The sequence below is a fragment of the Marmota monax genome, unplaced genomic scaffold (genome assembly GCF_021218885.2).
Source record: "Marmota monax isolate L192 unplaced genomic scaffold, Marmota_monax_Labrador192_F-V1.1 WCK01_AAM20220418_F8-fsc00435, whole genome shotgun sequence".
Lineage (NCBI taxonomy): Eukaryota > Metazoa > Chordata > Mammalia > Rodentia > Sciuridae > Marmota > Marmota monax.
Genome location: NW_026692804.1, coordinates 368,335 through 375,252, shown reverse-complemented (window position 1 = coordinate 375,252; position 6,918 = coordinate 368,335). Strand labels below are relative to the sequence as shown.

The 6,918-nt window shown below is 37.9% G+C and overlaps 1 pseudogene; it reads right to left on the bottom strand.

The window, feature by feature from the left end:
• Window positions 1-6,499: 6,499 nt before the first annotated feature.
• LOC124095118 (U4 spliceosomal RNA) lies at window positions 6,500-6,627 on the bottom strand (annotated as a pseudogene).
• Window positions 6,628-6,918: the final 291 nt, after the last annotated feature.

Below are 6,918 nucleotides of genomic sequence, written 5' to 3'. Positions count from 1 at the left end.
CAAAAGTACATCTCAAGTAGGGTACATGACAGTCACTTGGAGAGCTCACTCAAACTCAGACTTCTGGGCCTCAACTCAGAGTGTCTAACTCAGGGCCCAGGGGTGGCTCTTCTTTATTTCTTACAAGCCCCCATGGTTTGCTAAAGTTCCTGGTCTAAATACTTCCAACTGATGGCCCTGGTCTAGAAATTTCAGGGGCAGTGAATGTGACATAAGGTCCTCCTTGGGTCCAGTCTTCACCTTCTTTGCCTACCTCTTTTCCCAGTGCCCTACAGAGAAACCTAATGTAGCTCCTGCTTAGATCACACCTGCATAAGTCCATGATAAAATGGGGCACTTGGGATCCTCCAGTATCATGAGCCTTCCACAGTTTCAGACTTTTTCCCTGAAGACTGCAAGCCCTATCTCTGTGTTTCAACCACTGTCTACATATCAGTTTTTAGAATCTCATCTTTTGGATTGTTGACTTCCATGTGAATTTTAGAATATTGTTTACTCTTAGAATTCCACACTGCATTTTCATGATATTTTATCCAGGACTTTGTGGACACAGGATGTTGCTGATGACAATGAAATTCCTCTTTTTCCCTTTTATGAGAGGAAGCTACCAGTCTGGGACTAACTTTTCTACTGAGTGTTATGGAGGAACCAAACATATGGGCCCTTTTGGGTTCCTAGGTCTACTCTGAAAAATAATACTTACTGGATGTCCTAAAAAAATAAATTTATTGTACCACAGTTGTGGAGTCTAGGAGTCCAAACTGAATAATTATAAGGTATCTGCTCTGAAAGTTCTAGGGGAGGATTTTTCTTTGTCTCCTCTAGCTTTCAGTAGTTGTAGGAAATCCTTGGCATACCTTGACGTGTAGATTCATCTCTCCTTTTTCTGTCTTAATTATCACATGTTGTTCTCTCTGCACAGGTATGCTTGTCCAAATTTCCTCTTCTAAGGTCATGAGTCATTAGATTATAGCCCACTCTAATTGACTATGGCCTCATACAACATTTTTATGTGCAAAAACCTCATTTCCAGATGAGGTAATAAGCTGATATGCTAGGAAGGACATGACTATTCAACACAGAGCATGTACTGAGCACTTATTGTTCCCTATTCCCTGTATTTCCCATGGCAGCACTGTGAGGTACACAAAGGCATCACGCACACTGAATAAACTTAGGATATGAAGCTCAGTAAAGTTGTGCTCCAGCCAGAAGCACATGGAACACACAAGGTTGTAGTCACAGTGAAGCTGTAGCATGGGTCCACCTGTCCATTGAAAGAACCAAAGGCCAAATAATCTTTATGTTATGTGGATACTAACAAATAATCAGGGGAGAGAAGGAATAATACACCTCTGCAACTGTGTAGACATGAGACTGCTTCCCAGAAATAGTCCCAGAGTACTACAAAGGACTTCAAATCTTTTAGTAGCTGCCTCTTTGAGAATCTTAGAGCAGGAATTGATGTATAAAATAACAATGCTCAAATTTACTCATCAATTGTCCCAAAAGTTACAATATTACTCTTCTAAATTTCGATTACTAGAATTTCATTAAACATCCTATGTGGGTTTATAGTATGGAATTTAAAAACATATATATTTTTCTTCACTATTTAGATATACAAATGAGAGTAGAGTGAATTCTGAAATATTATATACACAGAGTATAGCATATAACTTATTCTAATTAGGATCCCATGCTTATGGTTGTAACATGATATGGGGCTTAACTGCGTGTGTATTCCTAGACAAACATAGGAAAGTTAGGTCTGATTCATTCTGTCTTTTCTATTCCCATTTCCCCTACCTTTTTTTATTCCCATCTGTCTAATCCAATCAATTTGTATCCTTCCTTCTCTCCCCTGATTATTTGTTAGTATCCACATATCATTAAAATTATTTGGCCTTTGGTTGATAGGGTCTATTATGCTGATTTTATGTCCTTTAGGTTTTTACTGAGATGTGGGATAACTTGGTCAAATGTGGCTCCATTACAAGTTTTCTGAGGAATTTCCATACTGCTTTCAAGTATTGGTTGCACCAATTTGCAGACTAACCAGCAACGTATGAGTGAACCTTTTTCCCACATCCTCGCCAACATTTATTATTACTTGTATTCTTGATAATTGTCATTCCAACTGGAGTGAGACAGAATGTCCGTGTAGTTGTAATTTGCATTTTTCTAATTTGTCGTGATGTTGAACATTTATTTCATATATTTGTTGGTCATTTGAATTTCTCCTGTGATGTGCCTGTTCAGTTCCTTTGCCCATTTGGTGATTGGAATGCTTATTTTTACAGTGTTAAGTTTTATGATTTCTTTATATATCCTCGAGATGAATGCTGAACCTGATGTGCAGGAAGCAACAATTTTTCTCCCATTGTAGGTTCTCTTCACATGCTTGATTGATTTTTTTGCTGTAAAGAAGATTTGTAAGTGGGCAACTCATGTCCCTCTTGAAGCAATTCAATAATGAATGATACATGGAAAGCAAAATATAAATTACATGTATGTCATGCTCATTTAAAGAGTCATAATACCTTCAAGAGATAAAGGGAGTGATAATCCTATTTAAAATCATGAAGGTAGGTTCATAAAATGTAGGCCCTTTAGCCAAATCCCAGTTTCAGTAAGTCATAGAGTAGAGATAGAAACCTAGTTCTGCACTGTTATTTGTGTTTTCCCTGAACCAAGCTGTAGTAATAGGCCCAAAAATCTAATGAATTCAGTTTGATTGAATAGAGATAATAAGACATTCTTATGAAAACTCACCAGCCCAGATAATATGATGGTTTAGCATTATGTCCTCTCTGCCAATATTAGATGTTGACAATTTAAAATAGTGTTTAGCATTCATCATTGATTTTCTGAAAACAGATGTTTGGGGTGGGTAAGGTAGGGAGAGAGTCTCTGCTTGTAATATAAAAAAAATTGCCTCATTCAAAAGTTGACAGATGTAGCTGAAGGATGTTCGAACAATCAGTGAAAGATCTCAAAGAACTCAGAAGTAAGCCTGTATTCTCATTTCAATTGATATATATATATATATATATATATATATATATATATATATATATGAATTAATACAAACTGCCTTTTGTTTTGCCTGCTTTATTCCCCTTTTTTTTTCCATTTTAACATCAGAAGAAAAAAAAAAGAAGAAAATGGATAAAAAAGACACAGGAACAGATAAGAGAAGAGAAATCGTAAGACCACAAGCATATGGAAGAGTAAGTAAAAAGGGTCTTCTCTTCTGTACCTTATATCTGGGAATTATTTTATTGTGCTTCAGAGCAACAGGTTTATAACTAGGCAGGGCCCCTCTCACTGTGAATTTCTCCACTGATTAACTTTCCAAATGATCACTAAATTTATTAGAGATCAATCAGTGTGTAGTTCGTCAAAAGTTTGTGGTGCATGCAGTGCCTTTTATATAAAAAGATAAGAGGTTAGGAGATGGTTAAAACTCCACTATCTGAATGGTTCAACATCCTTCATTCAGAGCACTTGATGAAGACAAAACTAGTATCCTGGGAGGCACCTGACCTTTGTCCAACAGCTGGCAAGTAGTACCCTCCTAGGAGTAATAAGAATGTTGGAAGTTCATTTTGAAGTGTGAGGTTCCAGATTAGTTGGTAAAATGATCTGTTGCTTCAGGGAGAAGATAAAGATAGTCTGCTTCACCCTATAGGTGGTGCATCAAGAGGTATGTGGGCTCATGAATCTTTACACTCTGTAAATGGTGTGTGAGCATTTTGTGAGCTTGTTGAGCACTTATGGAAGTAAATACAATGCCTTGCTGTACCTTTTGATCACTAGCACCCTGCAGAGTTGCTACAGGGTGTAAGCAATCCATAATCAGTGTTTCTTCACAAACCATTATCTGTATAAAAGGGCTACTTTGAAAATAGAAAAGAATAATTTGTTGAAACATGAACCTATAGACATGATGTAAAATGGAGTTTTTAAAAAAGAATTTGGAGTCAACATCAGTGATAGAGAAGACTGGCAGACTCCAGGTGTTACCAGATCCAAGTCCAGGCTCCTCATTACTGGAAAACCAGTAGTCTGGAGACATGAATTAGTGGGAAAGAAATCAGGTTTACTGAAGATCCAGCACACTGGTAGAGGGAGGGGGCTGTTATCCTCATAGTGTCCTCTTGGGAATCTCAGGAACACAAAGGATTTTTATAGGGAGAGAAAGATGGGATTGGGAGGAAGTGGGAGAGGTTTCTCTAAGCAGAACTTTTGTCATTGAGGGTGTGTTTCCTTTTCTTTCTTTCTGAATGGATCATCACAATGGAGCTTGACTTTCTGGGGCTAGTACCTATACTTTCTTTGAATGGACATATTTTTTTCTGCATGCTAAATGTCACAGAAATTTGCTTGTTTTGTGTTGGTATATAACTAAAGGCTAAAAAGAGGCATGACACACTCTGATTTTGTCTGAGAATCACCAGATGTTCTGGGTTTTGTAAATCTAAAGGAACATTATATAGCAGTTCACATCTTAATCAGTTAGCCACAGCTTCTCTCCAAAATTTAGAAACCTGGGTGGAAGAGAGGGTGTAAATCTGTGTGGAGGGAAGCTGAAGTAACTACTGAGGACAGCTCCCAGTGGTGATGTCCTCCCCACCTTTTTCATTGATTTTTATTAATGAATCCAGAGGCACTTTACCATACAACTGAACTTATATATTTTTAATTTTAAAAACATTTTTGTTCCAGTCTCTCAGTAGGTTGTTGAAACTTGCCTCAAAGTTCAGATATTCTCCCTCAGCCTACTAAAGAGATGAGGTGACAAGTATACACCACTGCACCTGGATAAGGGTGGCAACTGTTACACAGAAGCAGTCCTTGTTTTTATTTTTAATATATTGTTATTAAAATGTTTAAACACTCACAAAACTATAAGTACATGGAATACCATCCCACCCTTTTCTGTTATCACACTGTTTAAAAACTTAGTTCTAAAGTGCTAAATATGGAAGGATAATTCTTGACCAGGCCAGCATAAGATGAAATATGCAGTATAGATTTAAAAAACTTTTAATTTAAATAAATGTACAAGCTTTTGAATTTTTATGAAAATGAACATATTTTTTCTCATGTACTTTATTATGGATAGAAGAGGAATGATGTAAATGACAAGAAGAGCTCATGGAAAAACCAGAGGTGAACTTTTAGCAGGTTCTGGATGGGGAGCCAAGGTAAACAAATGACATTTAATCTCAATTCAGTAAGAATTAATAACTTTCTGCTTCATGTAATCAGGGTTACATTCCCAAGAGGCTGGACTGTGGTACCTGGAGTCTTCTGTACCATCCTGGATGACATCACCTGCCAGCCAAACCCATCCTGGAAGGGCACCCAGCAGCACGTAGGGAAGGCTCTAGTGTGACCAGGGGGAGAGGGATGTGTTTCATTCTTTGTCAAAAAAAGTTCCAGGGGACCATCATAGTGTTGCTGAGGAAGGTTGGGGTGAGAAGGAGATGTGGGAGGGAAGACCATTGAAGCCTCTTCAGGGGTTCTGTGCAGAGCAGAGGAAGTGGAGTTTGGGTGTTTGTTGGGGGCAGCAGCTTTTCAGAGGTGATAGCAAGCCAAGCTTGAGAACTAGGAGGGCTTCAGGGTGTGGGAAGCACAATTGGACTGGAATAAAGGAGAGATTTCTTACATTAATAAGTGTGCTGAAGTGGTGTCATTTGAAGTCAAGGTTCAGAACTTGAGCTGCCAGTGGTTGTGTTTCCTCTGAAGAAGAACTTACAGGTTTTCAGTACAGATCTGTACTTCACATGATTAGTCTCGGGAGTGGTTATTTTCTTCTCCAGTGCTCCTTCATCCCAGTTCAACTGAATAGTAGTGGTACACTCTTTTGAATGCTAAAGATTTCCACATACATGCACAACTTAATGGTGCCAGAAACATTTTGTGTGCTTCTTTTTTGACTTTTATTTGGCCTTTCCCAATAAGCAGAGTAGCTTTCTAATGTTGTTTATTAACAGGGTCTCCAGTGTCTATACAGACATTTAGACCACTGTAGATCCTTTTTGAAGTGTGTGATGAGCTGACTTTGAGTACAAATAGAATTCACACATGTGCAATTAAGTACTCAAAAGTATTTTGAGCCTGAGGGGGACCATGACAATATCAAGTAGGAAAGAAAAGGATACTGCAGTATGATCCTTCAAGATATCCCTGAACAGAAAAATCATTATATGTTAAGAAAAAAAGTAGCTATACATTGAGATTTGTATATAACTTTTCTAGGTAGAAGAATCTAGAATTGTTTTAGTTTAGCCTTGATCTGCTAGTACTGTAATAACGGTGAGGACAGACATTGCCTTTCCTTTCCTTATCTTTCTTGCTTCCAGTTTCCTTCTGTATGTAAATTTAAAAAAAAAAGTCAAATGTGAGTGAAGTTCTTATTTTCTCTCTCCTTCTTTTATAAATGATGTTAATATTTTGACCAGTAGAAACTTAGATGTACCAGAGTTGTACATATTCGTGGTAGTTAAATATTAACATGGTTATTTTAGCTCATTCTGTTTATGCTCAGTTTTCAATTAGCAATAATCGCGCCTCGGATAAACCTCATTGGCAACGATACTGCCACTGCGCAAAGCTATTATGCTCAGTTTTGATAAATGTATCCATGCTGTCTGAATGCTTAGTAACACATTGTGGTTGGTATTAGAAGTGTATGGAAATAGCAGCACCATTGCCTCTGATCCTTGCCCTGGTAGTTTTCAGGGCTTGCTTGCTGAGTAGGAGAAGATTTATGAGCCTCGAGTCAGTGAACTGGTTTTTTGTGAAGAGTATTTCCTGATAGGGTTGCACTCTAAATTCCATTTCTGTGTATGAAGGTTGTGTTGATGGGATGGGACACCAAGTATAATGGGAAGAATGGTGCTCCAA